General features: G+C 48.2%; 1 protein-coding gene across 1 annotated transcript in view; it reads left to right on the forward strand.

Annotated features, from left to right (window-relative positions):
* SMIM17 (small integral membrane protein 17) overlaps positions 1-14,742 on the forward strand; it is a 56,257-nt gene that overhangs the window by 35,514 nt on the left and 6,001 nt on the right. The gene's annotated exons all lie outside the window — the stretch shown is intronic.

Here is a 14,742-nt window from a genome sequence, read left to right on the forward strand (position 1 = left end):
TCCATAGTGTAGATGGACCACATCTTCCTTATCCATTCGTCCGTTGAAGGGCATCTTGGTTCTTTCCACAGTTTGGCGACCGTGGCCATTGCTGCTATAAACATTGGGGTACAGATGGCCCTTCTTTTCACTACATCTGTATCTTTGGGGTAAATGCCCAGTAATGCAATGGCAGGGCCATAGGGAAGTTCTATTTTTAATTTCTTGAGGAATCTCCACACTGTTCTCCAAAGAGGCTGCACCAACTTGCATTCCCACCAACAGTGGAAGAGGGTTCCCCTTTCTCCACATCCCCTCCAACACATGTTGTTTGCTGTCTTGCTAATTTGGCCATTCTGACTGGTGTAAGGTGATATCTCAATGTGGTTTTAATTTGAATCTCCCTGATGGCTAGTGATGAACATTTTTTCATTTGTCTAATAGCCATTTGTATGACTTCATTGGAGAAGTGTCTGTTCATACCTTCTGCCCATTTTTTGATATGATAAGTTTACCTACTTTTGTGCTATTTCTCATTATTCACTGAAGAGCTTATTTGATACAAAACTCAAAGGGGTCAAAAGAATATATGACAGAAAAGCAGGGTTCTCTCTCTCTCTCTCTCTTCCAACACCGGGTTCTCTTCTGGCAATCACCACTTGGGAGCCTCCAAGAGATGTTGTCCATGTACATACACCCCCCCCCCCCCGCATCTCACTGGATCCTAACAGGGCCAGCAAAGAAGGGAATCAGATGGTAGGACTGTCTTTCCCTTGGCTGGTGGTCTACATCCGAGGGAGGGTTTCCGCGGCAATCAACAATCTCTCATCATTGGAAAGGAGAGATGGGTTGGCTGCCCAAGAATGGATCCAGGATCCTCTGGGGGAAGAGGACTGCCGTAGAGACCCAGAGCAAAGACCAAACAGAGTAGACACAGCCAACCTGTGCCTCAGCTCCCTCACCTTGGGATTGGGCAGTCCTGGGGTGAACCTGGGGAGGGGAGGCACCTCTCCTGGTGTTGAAGAACTTCCAGAGAGAGTCTGCCCCACAGAGCAGGACAGGGACAGTCTCTAGAGCCAGTCTCTCAGGTATGCATCACAAGGCTGCGATTTACTGGCTGCATGAGCCAGGTGACTCGGTTTAATAGAAATCAGAAGGTGTTGGGCGTCAGGGCTGAGAAAGACTATTTCCAGCCTGTCTCTTGGAGGGGCACTCACCTTCTCCAAATCCCTTTTTAAATAATATTACTTTATTTTATTTCTGGACAGTTAATAAGTAAACATATTTTCTTTGTCAAAGGTCAGAACATATTGATAAAGCAAGACTTCCAGTGGCTCTCACTTCATCAGCGCAGCCCTCTGCTCTGGAGGTGATTAGCTGGTGGATATGGGACACACTGGGAGGCACTTTTCTTCCTCATGTACAGATGTGTGTGTGCCCAGAGAAATAGATGCAGCTTTTGTGTGCACATCTGGGGATCATTGATTCTGAGCTTCACCTTCCCTATCCGTAGAACAAACCTGGCTAATATTAGCCGTCCCATAATAACAATGCCAAATATATATGGGTCTTTTACTATGATATATGCACTATTATGGCTGAACAGTTGCAATAATTAAATCTATGTGTCATATTTGTTTGATGCTAAGGTGCCTCCCCCTTTTTTTACATTCTAACATCTTTGACTTGGAAATATGCCTTCATATTGTCAATATCTTTGGATTTTAGGATTTTAACTTTTTATCTTATAAGCAATACATGTGGAAGCAAAACTGTCACACTCATGGTGTACCATAGTCAGGAAGGAAAATTAGTTTGATCCCTGAGATTAACGAAATCTAACAGGGCCTCCCTGTCTAGTCCTGATCCCCAGATAATAAAACACTTGTTGTAAATCTGTAATCCGTGGTAAAAACAAAACAAAACAAAAACTTAAAACACCTGAGTTTTGCCTTGCTGAGACTTGATCTGTCTCCTGGCTTTGATACTCATTTAACGAAACTACAGGTTTTTCATCATGAATGAATATGTGTAACCTCGAGAAACTTGCTAATCTTGTGAGCCTTTTCTCATAAGCATCGGTCGAGTTTTAAATTTGCTAAACTTTTTCGTACGCGTCTACTCATCCATAGAAAATATCGGACGTTGTATTGTGTGTAGTTAGGATATCATATGAGTGATGTCAGACTGCAACTGTGGCTCTGCAGTTTGCTTTTTTCCATGCGATGATGTGTCTTCAAGATCTTTCCACATTGGTCCACAAAGATCTATTTTGTTGTATGAAGTGAGGGTAAGGATATTACCCAACTGACAGCGTGGAGAGGACGCATATTTCCTAAGCAGACTTGGCAACTCTGTCATTTTTCTCTTTCACCCCAGACACACCCTCCCCACCACCACAGGGGAAACCCTGTAGAATAAACTGAAGGATTTTCAGTAGTAGCAAAATAGGAAGGTCTTAGGTGACAGATTTCCCTGGGTTAAATTCTAGCTGTTTGCAAGTTGAATTTGGGCCTTTCCCAAGAGATCTGAGGCTCCCAAATGATCAGTCTCTGGATACAACCTTAATGTCTGCTAGTTGGGGGAAAGACCATGCAGCAACATAGTGGAATTAATTCCCTGCAGTTTTTTTTTTTTTTTTTTACATTTTTTCAAGTTTTATTTATTTGCTTACCAGAGAGAGAGAGAGAGAGAGAGCAAGCACAAGCAGGGAAAGGGCAGGCAGAGGGAGAAGAACCTGACATGGGCTCCATCCCACGACCCTGGGATCATGACCTGAGCTGAAGGCAGATGCTTAACTGACTGAGCCACTCAGGCACCCCTCCTTGTAGCTGTTTAAAAGAATAAGTAGATTCTCCTTTTTGTGGAATGATCCTTGCTTACAGGATTCCTTGCTTGATGCCACAGCCCTGTCCTCTGGGCCACAGCCGAGGGACCAGAGTAGGGAACAGGTCAGCTGCCCATGGAACAGTCTCATGGCAGAGTTCTGCTCAGTAAGGACTCCTTGATCTTAGATGACTCAACTGTGCAGACCATGAGCTGTATCCAGCCCACCCATGTGTCGGTTCAGTTCACTCATCTTTTTAATTTGATGAGTTGCCATCATTAAGATATTGGGATATTTTATGTTTACAAAACATCACTTTTTGTTCACTCAACCCTTGAAAAGAACATTCATAGAACATCCAGGGTGTGTCAAACAATGTTCTAAATGCTAGGGGCTCAGGAATGAATTAAAACCCACAGCTCCTACCATCATGGAGTCTACATTCTAGAAGGGGAGGAAGGCAAGAAAGCAAGAATATATATAATGTAATGAGCTCCAGCTTCTTTAGCGAATTTAGAATATCACCCTCCAGGCCAACAGCTCCATGAGAAGATAGAAAGTAGGTAAGAGTCAGACTTCAGTGACTAGAGCTGATCAAAGGGTTCATATCAGAGGCTCAAACCTTCCTGCTCTTTAAAAGGTATAGAAATAGTCTTCTTAGGAGAAGGGGTTATGCCTCCGGTACTCTTTAAAAGGTATAGAAATAGTCTTCTTAGGAGAAGGGGTTATGCCTCCGGTATCCTGGCTATTCCCTGAAATGGCCAGCACATAGTGGGTGCTTTTTGAACGTCTGTCTCTTGAGTGATCAGAGTGGCTGCAGCTTCCTTGGTGACCAGATTTTTGGGAAAAACAAACATATTCATCCATCTGTCCCAGAGTGGGTGGATCTTATGCCAGGGACTCATTCTTGAAGACTTTGGACAACTCAGAACTCACATAACTCAAGAATAGTCCTAACAAAAATGGTTGAATGTCTCTTCACTAGATAAAGTGATAATATAATAACAAGTATAGTTTATGATGTACACAATTCAAAAGTATGGATTTTATGGACTCTGAAAAACAATTTGAGGGTTTTGAAGGGGCAGGGGGTGGGAGGTTGGGGGAACCAGGTGGTGGGTATTAGAGGGCACGGATTTCGTGGAGCTCTGGGTGTGGTGCAAAAACAATGAATACTGTTATGCTGAAAAGAAATAAAAAAAAAACAAAAAAAGTATGGATTATTTTTAAGGAATTTTGAATTGTAAGACTTCTTTTCACTTCAAAAAATACTCCCAATGCTCATGATTTCAAGTGTTTATGATTTAGGTTAGCATAAACTATAGCCATGCTTGGGCCACGTGGGTGGCTCAATGGGTTAAAGCCTCTGCCTTTGGCTCAAGTCATGATCTCAGGGTCCTAGGATAGAGCCCCGCATTGGACTCTCTGCTCATTGGGGAGCCTGCTTCCTCCTCTCTCTTTGCCTGCCTCCCTGCCTACTTGTGATTTCTGTCAAATAAATAAAATCTTTAAAAAAATATATAGCCATGCTGTATTTATATAAATCTACAATAATACCTTTCTTGTGACCCCACCTCATAACATAAAAATAGGGTCTTGACAATAATTCACATATACTTATGTAACACTTCCATTTCCCCTCAGCCCAAGGTAACCATCAGCCTGAATCCTGGGCACTTTCCCCCTGATTTTCTTTTTGTACATTTCTCCCCTCAGAGATGCTCCGGAAACTCTGCGTTAATAATTCCATTCATGTTGTAGTCAGGCCCTGCTGTCCTAAGAGCCAAAGTTGCCTCTTAAAAATGACTCTGCAGTTTTCTCCCTCATCTGCTTTCATCCTGCACTCCCCGAAGCCCAGAGAGCTTTGTTTCCGGCAACAGCAGGGCTTTCCCCAGGCAGGTGGGTTCTTTGAAAAAGGGAGAGAAGGTGAGGGTGGCAAGGGGGAGAAAGTGGGGGAAGGGAGACATAGACAGGGAGAGGGAGAGAAAGAAGGAAGGAGAGGGGGAGAGAGAGAGGGGCAGAGAGAGAGAGGCAGAGAGAGAGAGGGAGGGAGGGAGAGAGGCAGAAAGAGGGACATACAGAAAGAGGGAGGGCAGAGAGAAAGGGAGGGAGAGAGAAAGAAGGAAGGGAAGAGAGAGGCAGAGAGGGAGACACACATAGAGGCAGAGAGAGAGGGAGACGGCGATGGAGGCAGACAGAGAGACACAGAGAGACAGAGTGAGGGAGAAAGAGAGGGAGGGAGAGGGAGAGAGATAGAGAGTGGGGGAAAGAGAGGCAGAGGGGAGCTAGAGCCCTTTCCAGCTAATCCACCCAGAGGTTCAGCACCACAGACAGCGCAGACCTGATCAGGTCAGCACCGCGGACAGTGTCAGGAGCCCAGGGCTCTACTGCATACACGTGCTCTTCTCCTCTCCTCCTGTTCCCTCTTCCTCTTCTTGCTTATTCTTTTTTTATTTTTTTATTTTTTAAAAGATTTTATTTATTCATTTGACAGAGGGAGAGAGATCACAAGTAGGCAGAGAGAGAGGAAGGGAAGCAGGCTCCATGCCTAGCAGAGAGCCCGATGTGGGGCTCGATCCCAGGACCCTCAGCTGAAGACAGAGGCTTTAACCCACCGAGCCACCCCGGTGCCCCCCTTATTCTTTTTAAGATATTTTATTTCTTTATTTGAAAGTGAGCAAGAGAGAGCTGGAGTAGAGAGAGAGGGAAAGGGACAAGCAGACTCCCCAAGCCCAATGTGGGGCTTGATCCCAGGACCCTGGGATCATGATCTGAGCTGAAAGCAGAGGCTTAACCCACGGAGCCACCCAGGAGCCCCTACGTGTGCTCTTCTGAGAATTCCTGGGCCCACTCCACAGCCCTCACCCCCAGAATTTCTGAATGCTGATTTCTGGGTAACCCAGGTTCTCCTGGTCTTAGTCTTAAAAACACAGGCATCAAATACTTAACATGCCCCAAAGAGAGTGTTCTGGGTTTTCTCACAAAGAAAGTGGGTCCTCCTCACTGCATTCACTACAGTGCACTTAGTTGTTCAGGTTCAGAGTCCAAAAGTCGTCCTTCATTCTTTCTTTTCGCCTACCTCCCAAATACTGCCTATCAGGGAGTCCTCCCAGCTCCATCCCCAGAGTGTATCCTGAATCTGTCCACTGCTTTCCACTCCTACGGCCACATCACTTCAGTCCACCATCATCTTATGGTTGGTTTAGTCCAACAGCCTCCGAACTAATCTTTCCATTTTATCTCTTGCCCCTTCTGGAGTTTTCCCCACACAACAGTTCAGTCATGCCTTGAAAATGTAAATTGATTATATCACACCCTTCCTCAATGTCCTTCCCTAGTTTCACAGTGCACCTACTATAACATTCAAAGATGTTGCTGTGACTTTCAAGACCATGGATGGCTCTCTGATCCTGTCTCCCATTGCTCTCTCCCTTGCCCAACCACTCTGGTCACAGTGGCCTTCTTATTGTTCCTCAGGACCTTTGCACCTGCTGTTCTCTCTGCCAAGAACTCTTGCATCACTGGCTCCTTTTCACGGTTCGGGTCTTATCTCAAAATGCCACCTTTTCAAAAAGATCTCTCCTGACCACTCCCTTCTAGAGTGGCTTTGCAGTTACTATCCTGTTGATCTATTTCATGTAACTCAGAATCAACAAAACTATATTTTGTTCTATATTTATTGGTTTAGTTGTCTGCTTAATTTCACTAGAAGGTAAATTCCATTAAGCCACAGGCTTTGACTATCTTGGCACCTAGAACAGCAGCTACAACACAATAGCTGCTTAATGAGTTTTTGTTGAATTGTTGAATGAGTGAGTGAATGAATGAACACCTAGCATTAATTTGCCTTTTCCCAGCTACTCCTGGAGCCCTAAAGAGATGTCAGCAGTACTTAGCTCCTGGTAGAAAGGCAGTCATAGGTACTGGTTGGGGGTTTGAGAGTGGTGTAGCAAGTCCCCGAGACCACCCCCAGATTTGATGATCCACTAGCAGGACTCACAGAACTCATTATATAGGCATACTCCTGATGATGATTACAGAGAAAGGGTAGAAAACACAGTCAGCAAAGGGGAAAAAGCTCACGGGCATAACATGTCTTCATCCTTCCATGGTCTCATGGTAATCAGAGTTTACTTCTTCACCCTTCAACTCGCCATGAAGAGTGAAGATGTGTCATAGCTACGGTGATGGTGAATTGGGGCCGATAATTCAGTCTGCTACATCAAATGGCAGCTTCTAGCTATGATTTATTAATTTTTATTTTATTTCCATTTTTTTTTTTTTTTTTGTTATGAAGCGTGAAATCGGCTTTCCACTTACAAAGTGCTGCAAAGTTTTCTTTCAAGGGGTGCTTTTATTTTTTATTTTTTATTTTTTTTAAAGATTTTTATTTATTTATTTGACAGATCACAAGTAGGCAGAGAGGCAGGCAGAGAGAGAGAGAGGAGGAAGCAGGCTCCCCGCTGAGCAGAGAGCCCGATGCCGGGGCTCGATCCCAGGACCCTGAGACCATGACCTGAGCCGAAAGCAGAGGCTTTAACCCACTGAGCCACCCAGGCGACCCTCAAGGGGCGCTTTTAAAAAAGAAAGTGCATTTATTTATTTGTTTGTTTGCTTGTTTTTAGAACATTTTATTTATTTATTTGACAGAAAGACAGAGATCACAAGTGGGCAGAGAGGCAGGCAGAGAAAGAGGGGTAAGCAGGCTCCCTGCTGAGGAGAGAGCCCGATGCGGGGGCTTGATCCCAGGATCCTGAGACCATGACCCCAGCCAAAGGCAGAGGCTTAACACACTGAGTCACCCAGGTGTCCTGAAACTGCATTTATTTAAAATAAAATTACTACTTACTAATATATGGATGTTATGCAGAAATCGATGCAGTTATAAAATGATTTCCATTTATGTGCAGATGTGGCCAAGATTGAGAAAGGGAAATGTAAGAGACTAAAGAAAGGTCAGAGGAAGACATAGAATAGGATTCCAGACACACTATCTGGGGTAGGAGTCATTTCCTAAGAAGTTCTTCAGTAGCCTCTCCCCCGACCTCACTCTGGGGAAACCCCTCAAACTCGAGTCTGTTGTTTTTTAAAAAAATTTTATTTAATTTTTTGACAGAGATAACAAGTAGGCAGAGAGGCAGGCAGAGAGAGAGGGGGAAGCAGGCTCCCCGCTGAGCAGAGAGCCCAATGTGGGGCTCAATCCCAGGACCCTGGGATCATGACCTGAGCCGAAGGTAGAGGCTAGAGGACTGAGCCACTCAGGTGTCCCTCAATCCTCCCATATTCCTTTTTTTTTTTTTTTTAAGATTTTTTACTTATTTATTTGACAGATGGAGATCACAAGTAGGCAGGGAAGCAGGCAGAGAGAGAGAAGGAAGCAGGCTCCCTGCTGAGCAGAGAGCCTGATGCAGGGCTAGATCCCAGGACCCTGGGATCATGACCTGAGCCAAAGGCTGAGGCTTTACCCCACTGAGCCACCCAGGCACCCCAATCCTCCCATATTCTTGCCATGTGTCTTCTGGACAAATCATGTAACCCCTTCATGCCTTAGTTCCCTTCTCTGCTAAATGGGGACAATAATACCCTACCACTTGGGGTCATTGATTAAAATGAAATAATGTTCATGTATGTGATGCCTTTGCTCATCCAATTGGTTGGATAAATGACAGTTATTTCCACTGTTTTTCTGGGAAACCAGGATTAGTCAATGGTCTATCCATGCGGAAAACAAAGATCCTTACTTCACACTATCCAAAAAATTTCCAGAAGGTATAACAAGCTAAACATAAAAAAAGACTGTAAAGTACAAGGTTGGGGAGTCAGGTGTGTTGATCTGAGTGGAAAAAGTGAATGGCCTGGACTTTATCAAAATCCAGAACCTTAGGCCCTGTGTAAGCAAAGTGAAGAGATAAGTGACAGGCCAGGAGAAGATGTCTGCTACAGGCAGAGGAACAGGCAAAGGATCAGTAGCCAGAATATATAAAGAATGCCTATAAGTCAAGAAACAAAAGCCAAACAAACAGAACGAGGCAGGGAGGGTATAAACAAGCAGCTAACAAACAGAAAATAAACCTGGTCAACAAACATTTAAGATAATGAGATGCAAATAAGACCACAAAGAGAGAGACTTTCTTCCCACCTCTGACTTTATAAAAAATCTAAAACTTTGATGTAGCTTCTACCAGAGCAATTTGGGAAGTAGTGATTGCATAAACCTTGAACAAGTGATGATAGTAGCAACAATTAGGCACTGTTTCAGGCACATTACAAGCCTGGCTTATTTTCTAACAGCAGTCTTGGGAGGCGGTAAGCAGAATGGGAAATGGAGGCACAGAGACGCTAAGTGACACACCCAAGGACACACTAGTAGCAAACGGCAGAGCCAGCCTCTGACCCCTGGCAGTCTGGCCTCTAGGACATCTCTGCCCCAACTCCTTCCTCCTCCCTCCTACCCTGACCCGGGTTTGCAGAATAGAGAATCACCGAGGAGCCTGAGGAGGCTGTTGGCCTCTGCAGCTGGGGAAGTTGGGCATAACCTCAGTGGGGAAAGGACAGCTCATCCCGCTGTGGCCGACCCTTGGCAGGCATAGTACTACTCCTCCAGCAACTTCACCGCAGCCATGTCGTCCCTGTGGCCCCTTCGCTCCTTTCCCTACCTGCTGCAGGTCCCCGCTCCCGAGAGTGGAGAGGGGAGGCGGCGAGAAGGCAGGCCACCATCCCCAGCTCCCCCATGTCCCCCACCCCCACCCTCGAAGCCTCCGCGTCTGCGCAGCCGCGGGCGCCGCGGCTCCAGCTCTGTAGTGGCAGGACTGGGTCTGGTTGGGGAGGGTGAGTCCTCCGAGGGACCCCCGTGGGCGGGAGGTGGGGCTGGGGGCTCCGGCGGCGACCCGGGAAGCGCGCCGGTGACTGTGTGTGAGCGGGAATGTGTTTGGGGGTGGGACCAGAGGCGTTGGGAGGATGCCTGTCCGGGAAGGGGGCAACCACTCCGCCCGCTGGGGGAGGGCTGGGCTGGGTCTGGGTCGGGTCTGCTCCCCCGCCCCGCCCGGACTACCCCTCTGCCCGTCACCGCAGTTGGAATCCGGCCTCTGCGCGGGGAGGGGAATGGCCCTGCATTGCGCGCCCACCTGGGTCGCTGAGTGCACGTGCGCCCCGGTCTCGCTGGGGTCTCGGCGTCTGTGTCCGATCTCCCGGTGCGTTTAGCACGCGGAGTCTGTGTGCCCGCCCGCGCGCACACCTGCGCACGTGTGCGTTGTGGGTCTGGGCGCGCCTACCGCCCTGGGGAGGCTGGGCGCACAGGCGCGGGGGTCTGGCGCCTTTGCTTCTCTGCCCGGCTCCGGCCTTGAGGACCTTCTCCGTCTGTGGAATGGGCGGAACAGTACCGGCAGAGGAGAAGAAGGGCAGGACTGCAGCGGGAAAGGTCACGGCGTGCGCCCCGAGGCCTGCCGCGTTGGCGCGCTCCCAGGAACGGTGGCTGCCGGGGTTCCTGTCAGGGTTGCGGTGGCGGGTTGCTGCGGCCACACCTCCCTCCTTCCTCCTCGGGAACTAACACGGAGGCGGTGAGGGGTGAATTCCTCCGCAGAGTGCTGTCTGCCCTTTCCCTCCTCCCTTCTCCATCCAGCCAGATCCAGCCTCTTATGAGCTGGACCCCCAGGCCCTTGTCTTCTCCGCGGTCACCTCTCTTACCCGACGTGCCTTTCGCTCACGCTAAACACATCGTTATAGCTCATGTTAAAGGCAAAAACAGGCCCCCTACTCAAGCTCTCTCTATAACTTTCCCATCATGAGCAATAGCTTTTTTTTATGGAAAATGTTGTTGACGCGGCCTTTCCCCGCCGTCTGCACACTTCCCGGCCCACACCGTGCTCTGTGTGGCTTGCTGACAAGGTGTCCTCCTTTTAAACGTCTGGAAGTGTTTTAAAATGAGGAAGATGTAATCTAAAACCATAGATTTCCAGTGTTCTCTCCAGAAATTAGAAGATAGGTGACCCTAGGTCCACGTTTTCACTGGGCAGGTATTAGCTAGGCTTCTTCAGACACAGACCGATCTCTCCTTTGCCACAGTCCCCACTACTCCCTATTGCCTCTGCCCATCCTGGCCATCAGTTGGCATTTGCTCAGGTTTTCCTTACAATAGAGAAGTATTTCTCTGGACCCCTGTTTCATTTTGAATTTCAAACAGTGAAGTAAAAGTGAGGGGGTGGGGAAGGGATGTGTTTATCTTTTTAGGTCTATCTCAATTTTGTTATTGGCGGAGCTCCTGGATGTTGAACCTTGCTGCTGGTGTTCCAGACACCAGGTCTGCTGCTTTGTTCCTTGTTCTCTGCTCGCTGTCCTCCTGCTGCAGGAGAACGTGAGCCACTGAAGGTATCGGGTTCACCCGCAAGGCCCAGTACTCAGCACAGGTCTGGCACAAAGTTCTGGCTGAGAAATGCCTTGGAGAAGTCATTTACATTCAAGCCCTCATGGTGCAAGTGTTAATGAGTCCTGCGGGAAGTGATGTCTCCGTTCAGCCTTGAGGTACGGGCAGTTTCTAGAAGCCAACACAGAAGAGCAAGGACGAGCCAGGCCGAGGAAAAACCTGTGTGTTCCTCCACTCGTCAGGTACTCACTATGTATGGAGTCTCCTTCGGTCTCAGCACAAAGCTTACGATGACTCGGTGAGGTCACCGCCATGTTCACTCCTTGCCAGGCTGGCAGCCGTGAGCGTCGTTCTTCCCCCACCCTTGACAGTTCCGTGTGTGGTCCCAGCAACACCCATGCTACCGTTCCTCAACACTTTTTCCTTTCCATCCCTTCCCTTGTCTCTCTTCTAGCATTTTTATTTAATCCCTGTGGTAGGCAGGAGGATGGTTCCCCGGAGATGGTTCCATGTCCTCATCCCAGAACCTGTGAGTCTGTTGGTTTCAGGGTGAGGGCTGACTTGGAGATGGGGGTTGATCCTGGATTCTTTGTGTGGACCGAAGCGATCGCAAGGGACTTAAAAGTGGAAAAGTAGGGCGGGAGGGTCAGAATCACAGTGACGCAGCGGGAGAGAGACTCAAGTGGGCAATGTGGACTGTAAAGGTGGCAGAAAGAGCTGCAGAACCAAGCAATGCAGGAGGCTTACGATCCTGGAGGAGGCAAGGAGACTGATTCTCTCCCAGAGCCTCCAGAAGGGACCCAGCCCTGAGACAGCTGGAGTTTCTCCCAGGGGAACCCATTTCAGACCTCTGAGCTACATTACTATAAGATAAGTCTGCATTGTCTTAAGCCACCCAGCTTGTGGAAATTTGCTACAGCAGCCATGGGAAACCAAGACAGTCTCAAACGCCATCCTTTTACTGTCAGAACTTGGTGAACATTGATGTCAAAGACGCTGCAGAACCGGGTTCGAGCAACACAGCCACATGTGTACAATGTGCAAATCTCCAAACCACTCATTTACTTATAGATCAAAACAGGCCTGTGCAGCAAACCACGAAGTTCCATGACATTTAACCAGTTCGTGTTTGGTTTTCATTTTCTGTCTTCGTGAGGTCTGAAGCACACAGAGCAGTGGGCACAGAGCATGTGAAGGGAGAGCTCGGTGAATTTGCACAAATGTTTTCACCCATGGGACTGCTACTCAGGTAAAGCTACAGAACATCTCCAGGACCCCCAAGAAAGTGCCTTGCCCTCCCCTGTCCCCAGCCTGAGTCAGTAACTGATACGAACGTCAGTTTCTTTGCGTGTACCATACTTGCTTTTTAATGAATAAAATCACGCATGTGTTCTCTGTGTCCGGCTCTTCTCACGCAGTTTAGGACATGTATTTCCACACTCATCCATGTCATTGCGTGTGTTCTTTTTGTTTGACCCTTGATTTCTGAGTAGCACTCCATTGTGCGAATGCACAGTGGCTTACTTGTCCCTCCTCTTACCGAGAGCCAGTGGGGTGGTCCATGTACCAGAGCTGCTGCGCTTTACGGATCTGGTTGACAGCAGTGCTGCCCTGTGAGTGTCTGTGGCACGAGTTGTCCTTTCTCTGGAGGGAGGTGGCGCCTTCAGCTTCAGCAGATGCTTGTCAAGTAGTTTTCCAAGTGGTTGCTCCAGATACACTCCCACCAGACCCCTGAGTGGCCGCACCTTCACGGTCTTTCTCAGTGAATTGTCAAAGGGAAATTTTGTTAGGAATGGAAAGCCACTACCCCCCGCCCCTTTTTATGGTACTGAGGGTGAAGGTGACAATAAGCACAAGAAAGAAAAGGAATATCTTTACCTCCTGGCTGGATGCTTGCTCTGAGCATGAAGCTGCTTTCTCTGAGAGAGAGGACAGAGGTGGGGAGGGAAGGGAGGCAGATTAGCTCCAGACTAGACTGTCGCCTTCGGGGGCGGTGGAACCCCTCAAATCCATTAGGATGGATGTTATAAAAAAACCCAGGGTTGGGGCACCTGGGTGGCTCAGTGGGTTAAGCATCTGCCTTTGACTCAGATCATGATCCCAGGGTCCTGAGGTTGAACCCTGTGTTAGGCTCCCTGCTCATCAGGGAGCCTGCTTCTCCCTCTCCCTCTACCTCCTGCTCCTCCTGCTTGTGCTCTCTCCCTTGCTCACTGTCTCTGAAATAAATAGTCTTAAAAAAAACAAAACCGAGGAAGCAACAAGTGTTGTTGAGGGTGTGGAGAAAAGGGAACTCTTGTGCACCATTAGGAACGTGAGTTGGTGTGGCTCTTGTGGGAAACAGTATGGAGGTTCCCAGAAAAAACCTAAAAACAGAATTGCCCTACAATCCAGCAATTCTGCTTCAGGGCGTAGACCCCAGAAAGTGGAAGTAGGGTCCCAAGGGGTATCTGCACACCTGTGTATTCATAGCATCATTATTCACAAAGGCTACGACATCGAACAGACAAGCAAACGTGTTATTAAAAAGGAGGGAACCTCTGACGCGTGCTCCACCATGGATGGCCTTGAGGAGGTCATCGTTCAGTGGGGACAGAGTGTCAGGTGTAAGGAGGTAGGAGGACCTGTGAATGTGTTGAGTACCACCGAGCTGTTAGCCGGAAAACGGTTCCGAGTTTGAAGTTTGTGTTATGTGTATCTTGACTTAAATTTTTAAAAAGATTTTATTTACTTATTTGAGAGAGAATGAGCCAGGGAGAGCACAGAGGGAGTGGGAGAGGGGGAAGCAGGCTCCCCACTGAGCAGGGAGCCCAAGGTGGGACTTGATCTTGGGATCTCGAGATCAGGACCTGAGCTGAAGGCAGAGGCTTAACCCACTGAGCCACCCAGGTGCCTCCAAAACTCAATTTTTAAAAAGCAATAGAAGAGGGTGCCAAAGAGGGAGGAAACTCACCTCCTTGGAGTTCAGTGTTGTTTGGTCCTGGACTGTCCTGGAGGAGGGAAAGCATAGGGACTGTAGCGAGGGAGACCTTGAGGCCATGTCCAGAGCGGGCCCTGCCCTGCTGGGTGGGGCATTGAAAGCCTCCAGACCAGTGGGGCTCCTGAGGATTGTGAAGCCGGCGGGATGGACTGGGGAGTGTGGTGAGGGGAGGGGACCATTGGGGTCAGTGGTGGAGTGGACCAGAGTGGGAGACTAGAACAGAGTGGGGACAGTGTTTTCTAGTACAAGAGCAGGTGCGGGTGAGGAGACAAGTGGGCAGCAATGCCTGCAGAACCCGGTGAGGACAGTGGTGGAGGCCTGTCAAGAAGGAGGAAGGCTGTGCTGGGGGCTGGGGACAGAGGGTGCAGGTGTCTGGGGAAATGCATTCAGATCTGAGTTTCGAGGGTTTGGGAGTCACCCCTGTCCATAGAAGACCTACCTGCTAATTTGTAATGCAGAAGAAAAGATACATTTTGCATATCCACAGCGTATGTATTAGTTTCTGATAAGAAAGCATTTCAGGTCTACTCACGGGCACAGGAACAGACCCAAGAGCCCCGTGTCTCCCCATTTGCCAGGTTTGGAAATCATCCTTTGTTT

The sequence above is a fragment of the Mustela nigripes genome, chromosome 17 (assembly GCF_022355385.1).
Source record: "Mustela nigripes isolate SB6536 chromosome 17, MUSNIG.SB6536, whole genome shotgun sequence".
Lineage (NCBI taxonomy): Eukaryota > Metazoa > Chordata > Mammalia > Carnivora > Mustelidae > Mustela > Mustela nigripes.